Below are 16,328 nucleotides of genomic sequence, written 5' to 3' on the forward strand. Positions count from 1 at the left end.
AGAAGAAGAGGTCGTGGGAGAGCTTATCAAAATGTCTAAAAGAGAGCTCAACAAGAAGCACCTCAATTTGAGTGTAACATAGGAACCATCAAATTTAAAATTCCCAAAATTTTTCCGAAAAACTTATCCAAAGGAGTACATCAGTGGGAAAAAGCGGTAGAGAATTTGTTTGCTTGCCATAATTTTAGCAATGAGTAAAAGGTTAGATTTTGTGTTGCCAAATTTAAGGATTATGCTCAAACTTGGTGGGACAAATTAATGTTCAGAAGGAGAAGGAATCTTGAAGCACCAACTAATGTTCAAAGAACCGATAGTTGGAGATGTGTTGGTAACTAGAAGAGCTTTAAGTGCTCAAGTTAAAAAAGATCTAGTTGAGGAGCAAAGGGAAACATTGTTTCATACTCGACGCCATGTGAATGAAAGGCATGTTGTGTAATCATTGATGGTGGGAGTTGTACTAATGTTGTTAGTACATTACTTGTCAAAAGATTGAGTTTGTCAATAACAACACATCCTAGACCTTACTGACTTCGATGGCTGAACAATAGTGGGGAAGTACGAGTGAATAGACAATGTCTTGAGATTTTTTGATAGGAAGATATAATGATAGTATCGTATGTGATGTTGCACCTATAAATGCTAGAGAAATTTTGTTGGAAAGGCCATGGCAATTTAATAGAAAAGTTATTCATGATGGTTACCTTAACCGCTACAAATTCACTAAAGATGGTAGAAAAATCATTCTTCTTCCTTTGTCCACTAATAATGTGTACGATGAGCAATGAAAGTTAGAGAAAATGAGAGTGAAATTTGAAAAAAATGAGAAAGAGGAAAAAATCATTTGAATGGAAAAAGCAAAAGAGAAAATAATTTTCTTGATGAGAATTCGAAAAATAAGTATGCAGAAAAAGAAAGGAGTGGAAAAAAAGAAAAACATCCAAGAAAGAGAATAGAAAGAATATAAAGTCTAATAGCTAGAAATAGAGAGGTTAGAAAAACTTTGTTTTCCATAAAAACAATCTTTGTAGTTTTGTGCAAATGCCCTTGTTTTCTAACTAGTGATTCAAATATTTCTTTGTCCAGTGTTTTTCATAGTTTGTTGCAAGAATTTAAGGATATTTTTCCTGAAGACATACCAAGTGGGTTGCTTCCACTTAGGAGAATTGACACCAAATTGACTTCCTTCTAGGAGCTGTCATTCCAAATAGGTCAGCTTATTGAGCTAACCTTACTGAGACAAAAGAAATTCAAAAACAAGTGGATGAATTGCTTGCAAAAGGATATGTGAGGGAAAGTCTAAGTCCTTGTTTTATTCCCGTCATCTTGGTTCCAAAGAAGGATGTGGCTTGGAGAATGTGCGTGGATTGTAGAGCCATCAACAAGATTATGGTAACATATTGTCATCTGATACCTAGACTTGATGATATGTTAGATGAATTGTATGAATCTACTTTATTTACTAAATTGATCTTAAGTCTGGATATCATCATATCAAGATGAAAATTGGTGATGAATGGAAAACTACATTTAAGATTAAACATGAATTGTATAAGTGGTTAGTTATGCCTTTTAGTCTTACTAATGCACCTAGTACATTTATGTGTCTCATGAATCATGTTTTGCGTGAGTACACAGGAAAATCTTTGGTCGTTTACTTTGATGATATTTTAATTTATTCTCAGTCTTTAGAAATGCATGTAGAACATATTAAACAGGTTTTGTGTGCTTTGAGAAAAGCTCAGTTGTTTGCCAAAATGAAAAAGTGTGTATTTTTTCTGGATAAGATTAACTTTCATAGGTTTGTTATTTCTACCGATGGTATTGAAGTTGATAATGAGAAAGTTAAAGCTATCCAAGAATGGCCACAACCTAAAAATTCTAGCAAAGTTAGATCTTTTCATGGCTTAGCTAGTTTTTATAGGACGTTCATCAAGGACTTTAGCACCATTGTTGCACCACTAACTGAGATGGTTAAAAAACATGTTGTTTTCCAGTAGGGAGAACCTCAAAAAATGGCATTTAATATTTTGAAAGAAAAATTAACTTATGCACCTTTGTTGGCATTAACTAACTTTGAATTACATTTGAAATTGAGTGTGATGTTAGTGGAATAGAGATTTGAGCTATTTTAATGCAGAAACAAAAACCTATCACGTACTTTAGGGAGAAGTTGAATGGTGCTGCTTTAAACTAACCAACATATGACAAGGAGTTGTATGCTTTGGTAAGAGCATTACAAATTTGGCAGCATTATTTATGGCCAAAGGAATTTGTCATCCATACTGATCATGAGAGTTTAAAGTATCTCAAAAGACAAGATAAGTTAAATGGTCGTCATGCTAAGTGGGTGGAATTCCTTGAATCATTTCCCTACGTGATAAGATATAAAAGTGGTAAGGAAAATATTGTAGTTGATGCTTTATCTAGGAGATATAGTTTGTTATCCACTTTATCTTCTAAATTAACGGGATTTGATTTTTGAAAGAAATGTAAGAAAATGATAATGATTTTGGTAATTTGTTTCCAAATGTGTTAATGGAACAAAAATAAATAATTTTTATGTTTTTTATGGATTTTAGTTTAAGAAAGATAAACTTTGCATTCCAAAGGGTTCATATAGAGAATTGTTTGTAAAAGAAGCACATAGGGGTCGTTTAATGGGTCATTTTTCTGAATTTAAAACATATAAAGTACTCAAGAGTAATTTTTATTGGCCATATATGCAACATGAAGTTCACAAAGTTTGTCGTACATGTATTACATGTCGAGAAGCTAAATCTAAATGTAGGCCACATGGATTGTACACACATTTGCCTGTCCCTAATGCACCTTAGGCTGATTTATCTATGGATTTTATTCTTGGTCTCCCTAGGTCTAGGAAAGGACATGATAGCATCTTTGTTGTTGTTGATCGTTTTAGCAAAATGTCACATTTCATTGCCTGTCATAAAACTGATGATGCCAAGAATGTTGCTGATTTATTCTTCAGGGAAGTTGTAAGATTGCATGACATTCCAAGTTCAATAGTTAGTGGTCGAGATGTCAAGTTCTTAAGTAATTTTTGGAAAGTTTAGTGGGGAAAGTTGGGAACTAAGTTTTTGTTTTCTACCACATGTCACCCACAAACTGATGGTGAAACTGAGGTTGTTAATCAAACGTTAATAACTTTGCTTGGGCAATTTATGAAAAGAATCTTCGCATGTGGGAGGAAATTTTGTCTTTTGTTGAGTTTGCTTATAATAGAGCCATAGTACAACTAAATGTTCTCCTTTTGAAATAGTCTACAGTTTTAACCCTAAGACACCTCTTGATTTATTGTCATTGCCAACTAACAAGTTTGTACATCTTGATGCTAAATCAAAAATTGAATTTGTCAAGAAGCTTCATAAGCAAGTAAAAGAGAGAATTGAAAATCATAATGACAAGGTGGCCAAATGAGTGAATCAAGGAAGGATATCGCTCATTTTAAAACCAAGAGATTGAGTTTGGGTTCATTTTCGAAAGGAGCGTTTTCCAAACCAAAGAAAGTCCAAGTTACATCCAAGGGAAGATAGACCATTTCAAGTTTTAGAAAAGATCAACGATAATGCATACAAAATTTATCTTCGGGGTAATAATGCATACAAAATTGATCTCTAGGGTAAGTATCATGTGAGTGCTACATTAAATGTCGCTGACTTATCCTTGTTTCATGTAGGTAACTTTGATTCGTGGACGAATCCTTTCAAAGAGGGGGAGAATGATAAGATGTTGAACAACGAAGCTCACACCAACTCAAATGAAAAGGAAAATGAAGCACATGTTGGAAATTCATGGGAGAACTTTCAAAGGCAAACCAATCAAGAGGCAATCATGGCTCAATGCTCAATGACAAAACCTAGAGCTAAAATACTTCAAGATTGATTAAATGCTTGTTTACAAGCTAGATTTTCGGTCTTCAATAAACAGTTGAAACTTCAAGAGTCACTTGGACACTCGAGGGTCATAATGAATCTAGAAATTAAGATTCATTCACATTTTTAATGCATTTTTAGATTCATTCACATCTTTAATATGTACTTATTTAATGGTTATATGTACTTTCATTTATTAGAGCAGTTGAAAAAGCATAAAATTAAATGTTGTGTCCTTTCATATAACATTTGAAATTAGTATAAATAGGGTTGTAGTTTCCACATTTTGAACACAACTTGAATTTGAATGAAATTTTCTCTTAGAGTGTTTCTCTCAAGCTTTATGCTTTCCTTTGTATTCTTATGTTAGAATGCATGTTTAGGACTTACAATCTAGTTTGATCAATTAGGTTGTGGAGAGTTCGAAATCTTGAAGTTAGGAACAAGTTCTCCTTTCTTCTTGATCTTTGATCGATCTTTTTAAGCCAAATTCGTTTAGCTTTCTTAGGGTTGTTTAACTAATTATTTAATCGATCGAGGTTATTCTTATTACTATTGTGAGGGTTCACCTAGGATAAGGAGAGTTCTCAAACGTGATTGAGCTAGTTTCGTTTATCAGACCACAATAACTTTTATTTCTACGAGTTATTACTTGTCGTGTTTATTTGTTATTTAAATAGGGTTTTTTCAAAAATAGAAAATTTTAACAAATTTTTTACACTCCATCGAACAAAACCACCAAAAGACAAGAAATTTTAAGTTGATTTTTCTATGAAATGTAAATATTTTGTCGAATGTTCTATTTTTTACAATTTCCCTATTTAAAATTTAAATTTATTATTTTTAGTCCCTTGAAATTAGTTAGAATTTTCTTTTATATAATTGTTTTTATAAAATATTCATTTAGGTTACCTTTAAAATTTTACAATTACAACAATTGAGTTGAATTTAAATCAACATCACTTGAGACAAATGAATTGAATAAAATAATATTTCAAATCAATATTTAACAGCATATGGTTAATAAAATGTATTGTATTATAGTTATTAAATTTGCAACAAGATTTATGTGTATTTGATAGTGTTAATGTTTTATAGTTATTTTTTATATTTTAATGAATTAACTATATTTTTTATTTCTTAGATTATTAAATTTTATTTAATCTTTAAAAAAAATAAGTGAAAATGCTACAAAAATTAACAAAAGAAACGAGAAACGAGAAATGATTATCAAACAGACTCTTAGTAACTCCATCAAATACGAAATAAAATCAAATAAATATAAAGGTTGAAACATTTGTCAAATTTAACTCAATTTAGTTGTTATTTGACTAAAATCAAATACAACTCATTCAACTTAAAAAAACAACAAATTTAGCTTTCAAAATGTTCGATGAAATTTTTTAAGAAATTTAATTCGTTGAATATGAACTTTGTATTTGTATTAATTTCTATATTCTAAGTATAATATCCAATATTTGATAGTCTAGTAGCTATACTTAAAGTTTAGCGAATGACATTTTTTATTAGTGGCAATTTAATAGCTTAACAACTACACTCATAGTTGTAGGTTTGATGTATACACTCAAAGTTACAAGTTTCTAGGCAAGGCCAAGGGTGGATCGAGTGTCAAGATAACAGGGTAAGATTGACGACACAAGGAGCACATGACCAATCTTGCATACAAGCACACAACCTGAGGCATGTGTGAGGCACTACAACCTGCCATCCATGCCCTGGGCACCAGTTAGCCCACTTAACATTTTTCGACATTTTTTTATATTTTAGAAATTTTTTGCTTGGAGTTTAGATATTCTTTTAATGTTAAGGGCAAAAATGAAGTATAAATACCATATTTTCAAGATAAGTGAAGTTTAGTGAATTTTCTCAAACAGAAAAGCTTCAAATTTATGAGTAAATTTTTTTAAAAGTGTTTATCAAACATGATTTCAAGTTGCACAAGCAAAAGGTTGTGTGTGACTTCCATTAAGTGATTCCTTCACATGCTTGTTAATGATTTGCATTTAAATGATTTACTTAAATGCCTATGACTTCTAAATTGAATTTAAAGCTTTACAAGTAACTTGCATCTAACACCCCGGGCCCAGGATTCAGACCAGAATTCTAATCCCTAACATCCTCTTGCATTCCTTGGGATCTGACAACATCATCCTCACTTGTCTTAAAGGCTTATTAGAGTGAAAGTATTCCCCACAAACCAACACGAGTCCTTTTTGCATGTTTTGTCATCATTCACATGCATTCTAGAAAAATTTTTAGAAGGTCGTCCAACATAGAGTTGCTCCGAGTTAAGCACGCTTAACTTTGGAGGTCCTATAGTCGAGCCACCGAAAAGGAATGTGTACCTTGTTGGTATATGTAGTAACTTTTAATTCTTTCAAGTCTTTATTAACCTTACTTTCATGTTCTTAGTATCCCTCTCTTCATATGTGATATCGATTCATTCATGTCTCCCCTCCTAAATTCATGGCGTTACATGCCCACCAGCTTTCGCTTAGTTCGTTCAAAAACCACATCTTACTCGGAAAGGTTCCTTTCTAATACCATCTATAATACTCCAGGCTCAGGATTTGGAATTCGAATCTTCGAAATTTCCCTGTCCACTAGCTTCCTCTTAGTTCGTCCTCAATCCACATCTTATGAGAGGTTCCTTTCTGATACCATCCATAATACTCCAGGCCCAGGATTCTGAATTCGAATCTTCGACATTCCTCTGTATCCTTGGCAACCTGACAACCATCCTTACTTGTCCTAAAGGCTTATTAGAGTGAAACTGGTCCCCACAAACCAACACAATTCCGTTCAGCATGCTTTGTTCTCACTCACATGCATTCTAGAAAAATTTTCCAGAAGGTCACCCAATATAGAATTGCTCCAAGCTAAGCACGCTTAACTTTAAAGTTTCTAAGATCAAGCCACCAAAAAGGAAGGTGCACCTTATTGGTATATGTAGAAACTTTTAATTCTTCCAAGTCTTTTGTAACCTTACTTTCATGTCCTTAGGATTCCTCTCATTCAGATGTGATATCGATTCATTCATGTCACCTCCTAAACTTAGGGCGTTACACTGCATTTGAATGTTAGGGGCTAAATGGAGTATACACTACATTCGGGTCAAGAGTAAGATGGCTTGAGAGGGGGTATCAAGTAAGATGGCTTGAGAAGGGGCGTGATAGTTTGGTACCAGAGCAAGTTAGTCCTTAGGGGATAAAACAAGGTCTAAGTGTTATTCTAGATAATATGATACCAGTTTAATATCATAGTAATTAGCTCCATGGGAACTAAAACAAGAATAAACGAAAGAATATAGATTAAAGCAACTTATTTCTTAAGAAAGCAAAACAGTAAAAAGTCTGAGTTTAGTTTTTTTCTTTTTTTTTTAGAAAAGTTATTTCAGGAATTTGGTACCAACTAGGTATCAGAAAAGGTTGTTTCTATGGGAAAGAATAATAAGTCTATAATAAATAACCATTCTAGTCTTATTAGGGAAATGAAAAGAAATAGAAAGATAAATCTTAAGTAATGAGTCACATGCAAATTGGTAGGCAGCATACGTAAGCAGTAGATGGGACAGAATCTTACTTGAAAGCTCTATAAATAAAAATTTTATTTTAAAAAAGGTTAAGCTAAACTTTTAAGAATGATTTTTATGTCACCCTCAAATAACACAAAATAATAGATCTTAGAACTAAATTCTTAAACAGAGGATTAGGGAAGCCTTAGGAGTTTACGAATTTAAGGGTTCCACTAGTCCTGTTGAGGCTAATAAGTGGATTAGTAGATTGACTGGATGTTTTTAGGCTACTAATGTTCTGAGAACCAAAAGGTAGAATTAGCTAAGGTGATGCAAAATAATGGTGGAGAACGGTCAAGTTGGAACTAACCAATAAAGAAAGATCTAACTGGAAAATGTTTCGAGGAATGTTTGAGGGAGAATTTTTCTCCACACATTAGTGTAGTCCGAAGGAAAAAGAAGAATTCTTCTAGGGATTTAATTCTATTATGGAATATGCTGAGAAATTTACAATAAAAACAGAATATGTAACTATTCCTTGTGTTATGGAAAATGAGTTATATAGGAAATTGATTGATGGACTGAGGATTGAATACCATACACCAGAGATCACCAATAATTAGTGGTCGAGTCTATACTCATTAACTGCACTTTTAATTGAAATGGAGAAAAACTTAGAGGAGGAAAAAGAACAGAGGTCTGTATCGATGCTGGAATCAATAGGATCTTGCTCAATGAGAGAAGTATCAAGTGAAGTAGGTAAAAAATGATCATATAAGAATTGTTGAAGGTACCATCAAGGACCATGTCTTCATGAGACAAATCGATGCTTTTCCTGTTACCAACTCGAAGATTTCAAAAAGGATTGTCTACTTATTAAGATGGATCAATAGAGAGAAATGAAAACCATACCACTCCTGTGTTAAGAAGAATTCAGGCTGTCATTAATTTTTTAGGGATACGACCTAACTTTATATCGTAAAAAAGGGTAAATAAATAAAATTGTTTGTAAGATTTAAGAATGTAAATGCTTTGTGTATAAAGAAAGTTTTATGTAAATCCCAATGTGAATATATAATAAAGTATCTTTTCAACCCTAAGTATTCCTGAATTGTTTAAGCTAAAGTTATTCTAAGCATTTACATGATATAGGATCTACAAATATGCCTCAAGAAAATAGGAAACAAAAGCAAGCAACAAGAAGAACTAATGACCCTACTAGAAGAAGGGAAGATGAATCACAATTGAGGTAATATTCAATGTCTCCTAGTAACCATCGCAATGAAAGAGAAAAATTTACAAGAAGTTTATGGAAACATTAGGCTCATTTGAAACTAAATCTGAGAAGAAACATAATATAAAGGTTGAAACACCTAGTAGCCACTATGTTTTAAGGATCAACCAATCTAGAAGATGCAGAAAATTGGTTGAACTTGTTGGAAAAATGTTTCTAAGTGATGGACTATCCAGAGGACAAAATGGTTAAGTTAGCCACTTTCCTGTTGTAAAAGAAAGGAGAAGGTTGGTGGAGATTTATTAAAATTCGACAAGAAGATGTAAACATGATGACAATATTACCCAACAACATACTGTGAGACTAAGAGAGATGAATTCTTGAAATTGACCCATAATTCACTTTTAATAGTTGAATACAAACGAAAAAATCTGCACTTTTAGGGCATAACGAACCAATTATCGTATCTAAGGTGAAGGATGCCGAAAGTTTGAGAGAGTATTGAGGAAAGAAGTACGTACCTTGGTAAGCACTGTTGCAAAATGGACTAATTTTTTGCAGTTGATAGAAATTGCTTTTATGGGTGAAGCAAAGTTTGTCAGAAGAAAGAGAAAATTTTGAGAAATGAAGAATGATGAAGGCAAAAGTAAGCAGAGTCAAAGTCACTTTAACTCTCGAAAAACGACAAGGAAGGATTTTCAAACATGACCCTAAGTACGATCATATCATTAAGAAAGTTCGAGAAGTGTATTTTAAGAGAGAAGCTATGGATTAAAAAGACAAGTGGAAAGATCACCACTATCTAAACTAGGGTCCACAGCTAATACTAACAAAAGAGCATTTTGTGAAGAATGTCATAAATACCATAAAGGGGCTTCTTTAAGGAGTGTGTGTTTTTAATGTCAACAACTAGGACATTATATGAGATAATTTCCAATACTTTATACAAAACCACAGGAGCAGAAGAGTGTGTCACAATCAGTACACAGATCTAGGTTACACTAGTTGGTAAAGAAGGACCAAGTGACACCAAACAAAAAGGAGTAGTGAGGTAATTCATGTATGTTGGAACTAATACTTTGGAATAAGGTTGTAAATGCTTGTAATAGAGTAAAGATTGTGTTATAAATAAAGGCCAGAGTTTCTCTCAGACAAGTTTCCTAAAGTTATTAAGCAATAGCAATTGTAAAAGAGGGATAAATATTGAGGATATTAAGGAACTTAAGATAGGCAAAAGTTTTATGTTACTTAAAGGATATGACACAAATTTTGAGGACAAAATTTCTTAAGGGGATGAAAATCGTAAACCCCTAGAACCCAAGAAATCATTAAGTCATCTAAGGAACTCAAGAGGAGTTTAGGATTTGAGGTTATTTGGAGAAAGATTATTTAAGATGGATGTTACAAGATAGATTAACAGGAATTTTATTGAGATTGGATGGTTAAGATAGATGTTATGGAAGGTGTGTCATTGTTTTTAAAATGACAAAAGTAAAGTGTTATTGTACCTAAGAAAGGCCTAAGAAATGTTTGAAAATTGACCAAGTGTTGGCTAAATGCTTAACATACTTCTAGGCGGCCATGAAGGATTATTTTGATATGGTCAAGAGGTGTCAAGATAACTTTTATAGGACAAGGCTAGATGGCCAAAAACATTGGTTGACAAGATTGGCTAGGCGAAGTAGAAGGTGCTAGCTAGGCATTTTGGGAAGTGTCAAAAACCTCTAAAGAGGTCAGCATATGGCCAAGAGAGGCCATGCCGCCAAGAGGGTTGTCATGCGACCAAAGGCTTGTCATGGTTGTTGAAGGCGTTGAGGGATGTTATGAAGTTAGGCAAGCAAAAAAGTGTCCTAGGCGTTTTAGGCAACAAGAACCTCCCAAAGCAAAGGGGATAGGCGGCCAAGGATGACCTAAGAAATATGAGCTAAGAGATAAGGTGGAAAACAAGTGGACAACATGCAAGATACTTAGGTTTTGTCTATTGGAATTTATGTCCTAAAACCCGTAGTTTGTAGTTAAATTATATTCTATTCAATAAAGTGGTTATTGAGGTCTTATTAGTGAAATTAGAATACTATAATCTTGAATACAATAAACTAAGGTCCATAAGCTATCTAGTGTAGACTTGAACTTTATATAGAGACATAAACATAGATCAAGTTCGAGTATATAGCCCAAATGGATAGTGTATGAATAAGGTTGGGTGCCTTATTTTGGGAACACTATAGATGCGGCCTGCTTTGTAGTTAGTACAAACGAGGTGATACTGAATCGTTTATGTAGAGACATGGAAGTGGGGGCATCCTATGTAAAGAGTTTACATAAGACTGGAACCATGAAATAGTCATTTTGAAGTTATAATACCGTTAACTGTATAAAACAGACTACTTCGATTATCATGACCTAGTAACTTAATCTTAATCCTAAGCTAACTATGAACTTCTATTCAAACGGTATCATCCTTAGATCTACATAGGTTAGGGCAACTCTACGATGCTCGCCCAACAAGCCTCCCATTTCAGGGGTAAAACCGAGTGGATGGCTAGAGACTAGGGTGCAAGACAAAATTCACTCCTACCCGCGTTTTAGGGTTATTAGATAAGTTTTTCTCTTAAGGACTAAATCCAAGTCTTGAACAAGGAGTCCCACCCTCTCATTGGCCTAAGAGGGATTCGGTTTATAGGTTGGACCTTAAACCAATTGTTCAATAGTGGATCAGTGGGGCTTAAGGAACAAGATGTAGTCTCGAAGGTAAAACATTATTTTGACTCAGTTGAGATTACGAACAACCTGTGAAGGATTAACTTATTGATCATGATTATATCAGATGGACAGAAATATATCTATAGTGAAGGGAGTGCAACTATAGGACTTTAGTGGAATGACCCGTTAGTTAACGACCATTGATTCGCTCGGTCTAAAAGGGTTTAGCCAGTTAATCTCAGATCATTGGAGCCCATGATATATAGGTCCATTAGGTTCCTCTGCTAGCTCATACGGATTTAACTTAGAACAACATGTTTGAATAATTTGAATTGTTTGAATGAGGTAAAAAGAGAGAAACTGACAAGTATGTGATATAGTCATTGGTTATTGCTTTAAGAAAGAGCTTTATGTTTAAATATGATTTAAATATTAAAAATATGAATATGAATTCATATTTGGAATCTCGAAATTGATGGAAATGGTCAAAGTTGTAAAAAGTCAAAATGTTGACTTTTCACTTTAAAAAGTAAAACTTTGATTGGTTTTATATTCAAATGTGATTTGAATTTCAGAAAAAGAAATGCGATTTCATATTCGGGAGGTCCAAATTAGTCAAGATGGACAAAATGGTAAAAAGACAAAATGTTGACTTTTGACTTAAAAAGTCAAAGTTTGACTTTGACTTAAATGATCAAATGACCAAAATGCCCTTGGAATAAGTTAGTGGAAAAATCCAACATTTTGTTGGATAATCCCACTAACACTTAGTGGGATAAGTGGCTACATGAGATGTAGACACCTAGCCCACTAAGTTCCACTAAAGGTTAGTGGATTATTAGGTGTTGAGATTTAATAAACTAATTACATGCAATTTTGCATGTAATTAGTCTATTTAAAGGGATTTTTTCAAAAATTTTAGAAAATTTTCCATTTTAATAATTTTGTTCTATAAAATTATTCCTAAACTTTCGCTTTTCAAAATATCTCAACCCTAAATTCCACCTCCATTTTTCCATCACTTTCTCTTTATTTCCTTCATTGAACGGGTCCACCAACCCGATTCTAAGTCCGGAGAATAGCAGGTCAATACTAGTGGTGATCTCAGCTTAAGTTCGGAGGAGATTGCGAGGATCGGGAGGCTTCGAAGGTAAGTTTTCTTTTCAACCATAATTTAGTTTAATTAGGGTAATTATAATGCATGTTAATCACTAAATTTATTTTAGTTGCAATTAGGTAAAAATTTGATCTTAATTCGGTTGCTCATGTCTCGTATTCCATCATTGTCAAGTAGGAGGTGTGAGAAAAGTAGCATGAGGTAGAGAGTGACAGGTATGGGGTGTAAGAGGCGTGAAGGAGATGCTAATTAAGAAGCATGCAAGGATCACTATATAAGGACAACTTGGGATAAAATGGTGTTCATAATCCACTCTTGCCAATTGAGTAATTCCACTTGGAAAACTTCTTAAATTAAGTCTAGTATAAGGGAAAGGGCTGCCAAGAAGAAAAGACACCAAGAAAGGAGGCGTTGAAGTGAAAAAAGACGCAAAGGTCATTTTCAAAAGAAAACTTGGCAGTGCTGAGTCTTTAGGAGCTACATAACTTAATACTTGGAATTTGTTGTTGGACATTAGTTAAGTTCTTGGTGGAAAGATTAAGTTTTTGGGCAAGGCCAAAGGTCGGTTGAGTGCCAGGATGACAGAGTAAGATGGACGTGCAAATTAGACATTAGAGGTCATTTAGGCCTTCGGTCATATGAGGAGCATGTCCACTGTAACGCCCAACAAATTCGATATTTCTTTTTGTTTTGGCCATTGTCATCAATATTAAGTGTGGTTATGGGAATTTTTAAATTTATTGGAAGAACCTTACCATTTTGATTTTCTCGAGTAATTAAGGTTGGGAATCCTTATTTGTTCAGGATAATAAGTATTACTTTTATTTTATTATTTTATTTTTATTGGAAATAATTAGGGAAGCCTTATTAAACTAAAGTTGGTTATTTTTGGTGAGATTTGGGGAGAGAGAGGAGGGGTTGTTTTGGGCTTTTAAAAGGAAAAGAAAAGAGTCCCTTCTCTTATAAAAAAAGGCCTTGGGACTCGTGCGTAAAGAGGAAGAGAAAAAAAAATCAAAGAAAGAAAGAGGGGAAAAGAAAAAAAAACAAAAAAGAAAAAAGGAAAATTTTTATTTGAAACCCTAGCCGCCGCACGCCGCCGCCGCGAACCCGAGCCGCCAAGCATCTCCCCTCTCTGTTCAGCAGCGCAGCCGAGCCTACAGTCGAAACCGAGCCGTCGCCGAGCTTCCAGCCGCGTCGGAAGAATCGTCCAAGCCGATCCAGCAGCCGAGCGTCCGTCGGATCAGCCGTCTCTCGCACGCCCGAAGCCGAGTCGAAGCCACCTTCGCGTGTTCGCAGCCAACCCGACAGCAAGCCGAGTCGCGCCACTTCGATTCGACGCAGCGCAGCCGAAACGCTCGTCTGCAGCCGTCGCCGAGCGAAGCCGCGGTAGCCGGACCACCAGCAGCCGCCGCGCCACCCGAAATCCGGAAGCCGACGCCCCGCGCGCAAAGATCCGTCCGAAAACCCGCTCCGCGACCCGAACCGGCGCGCGCCATCTTCCGGAACCCGACCCGCGCCCGCGTGCATCCGCGTGTGAGCCGCGTCCGCGTGTGAAGCCGCGCCGCGCGCTTCTGCGAAGCCGAGCCGCACGCGTAAATTCCTGTTGCAAGCCGAGCCGCACGCGTAAATTCCTAGACCGAGCCGAGCCGCGCCTGCGCCAAGCCGAGCCGGTCCCTGTCCTCTTCCAGCCGAGCCGCCAAGACTAATTTGGCTCCATCCACCTAAATTTTGGTAATTTAATTAATTATTGTGGCATTTTCCAGTAAGACTCCATGCTTCGGACGTTAATTAAATTAATTTGGGACTAAATTAAGTTATTTTCCTTAAGGGACGTCTTGGACCAAGTAATTGCGGCAGCGCGGGATTTCTTCAGTAGGGGCTCGAGCACTGCAACCTCCTTCTAGGGTAAGTTATTTCAAATGAGTCTTGAACCGTTAGTCGTTGGCGACCTAATTACGAATTTTGGCATATTAAACAGTTAGGACCTCGTCGCTTGGAAAGCGTACTGCCTCGCGGTTAGGACTCGACAAGTAAATCTCCAGGTAAGAGATTCTACTACTAGCTCCATGCTTAGAAATGTGAGACGATGTATACTCCAATTTTGCATGTTGAGGATTAGACGGTACGATGCCTGAAATCAATGTTAGTATGATGTAAATAACGGTATGGTTATACTATAGCCTGTTATGTGTGGCGAGAGCTGTTATAGCTATACGACGAATGTCGAGACGGAGAGGGCAGAGATGATTTATGTGATATGTTATATGTTGATGCCATGTGTATGTATACTGCAATTAGGGTACCTGTTAGCTTAATCTGTTAGAGTCGTACCTGCATGGGTGTCCTTCGGGATCACCACCTATTGAGGACTGTGTGGTCCGACGGGACGCCAGTCTAGCATGGATATAGATATGACTCGAGTGACTCGACGGGGTCCTCGCATCCCGATTGTCCTAGGTGTCCCCCGGGGCTCCGAAGACCAGAGATACGTTCCTACGGGAGCGCATGTTGCACGTGTTCGGGAACGTGCCAGAGATTGGGTACCAGTTACAGGACTCTGACAGGAAGTTAACAGGCACCTAGTGGGACTAGTAGTGGGTCCCTTACTGAGTATTTTATACTCACTCTCTTCATTTTATGTTTTCAGGTAGAGGACGAGGCAAGGGCAAGGGCAAGCTGGCGAGCGACCCGAAGTGACCGTGGAGGGCCATAGGGACTACTGCTTCCGCTTATCCTTATTTTAGACTTTCGTATTTGAGTTTGAGTACTTTTCATTACTTAGCATCTTATTATGTAGACAGGGCCCGAGTAGGACTTTAGAATGCATTACACTTTTTTTGCATAACTACCTTGTTTAAATTTTCATAAATAAAATTTCTTAAACCTTATGCGTCTTTAATAAATTTCATGACTTAAACCACTTGTTCTATATTTAGTAATGACTTCGATTCAGTATAAGGAGTTGGGTCGTTACATCCACCGAACTGCCAGACAACAAGAGGTCGTGCTTAGGCCATGTGGGGAGCCATGGGCACACAAACAAGGAAGTCATGCGCAATGCACGATGCGACACATGGAGCACACAAACAATCCCGCGCACAAGCACACAACGCGCAACATGCATAAGTCGCACGATGTGCCAAGACATGTGAGGTCAGTATGCAACCAGGCCTGTAGGCCTGTGCGTGTGCATGCAGCCTACCTCCCATGCCTTGCACCCCAGCCAACCCACTTGCATTTTTTTGGCATTTTTGGATGTTTTAACAATTTTTGCTTGGAGTTTAGATATTTTCTGAATGTTAGGGGCTAAATGGAGTATACATACCCTATTTTCAGAACAAGTAAAGTTTGATGAATTTTCTGAAGCCAAAGAGAAAAGCTTCAAGTTTGGCGGTAAAACTTATTTCAAAAGTGTTTATCGAACATGATTTTAAGTGCACAAGCAATAGCTTGTGAGTGACTTGCATTAAGTAATTTCCAAAGGATATTTACAAGCTTGATTTATGATTTCAAGGTACACAAGCCATAACTTATGAATGATTTGCATTTAAATGATTTACTTAAATATCTATGATTTCTAAGTTGAATTTGAAGCTTTATAAGCAACTTGCATTTAAATTATTTTACGAAGCTATGCTAGTACTATGTGAATTACCTCTAAATTTGCACATGTGATTTCCAATTACTGATGTAAAGGTTTTATAGAGGGGCCTAGGTCAATTACATTAGTGAAGGCCCTAGTGCCTATGTAGGAAAGGTTCAATTCAACCTAACCTATGTTGTATTATGAAAATATAGTAGAAAACTTGTATGCAATAGCTTAGGGTGTTTCTGAATATTATAGAA

The sequence above is a fragment of the Cucumis melo genome, chromosome 10 (assembly GCF_025177605.1).
Source record: "Cucumis melo cultivar AY chromosome 10, USDA_Cmelo_AY_1.0, whole genome shotgun sequence".
NCBI lineage: Eukaryota > Viridiplantae > Streptophyta > Magnoliopsida > Cucurbitales > Cucurbitaceae > Cucumis > Cucumis melo.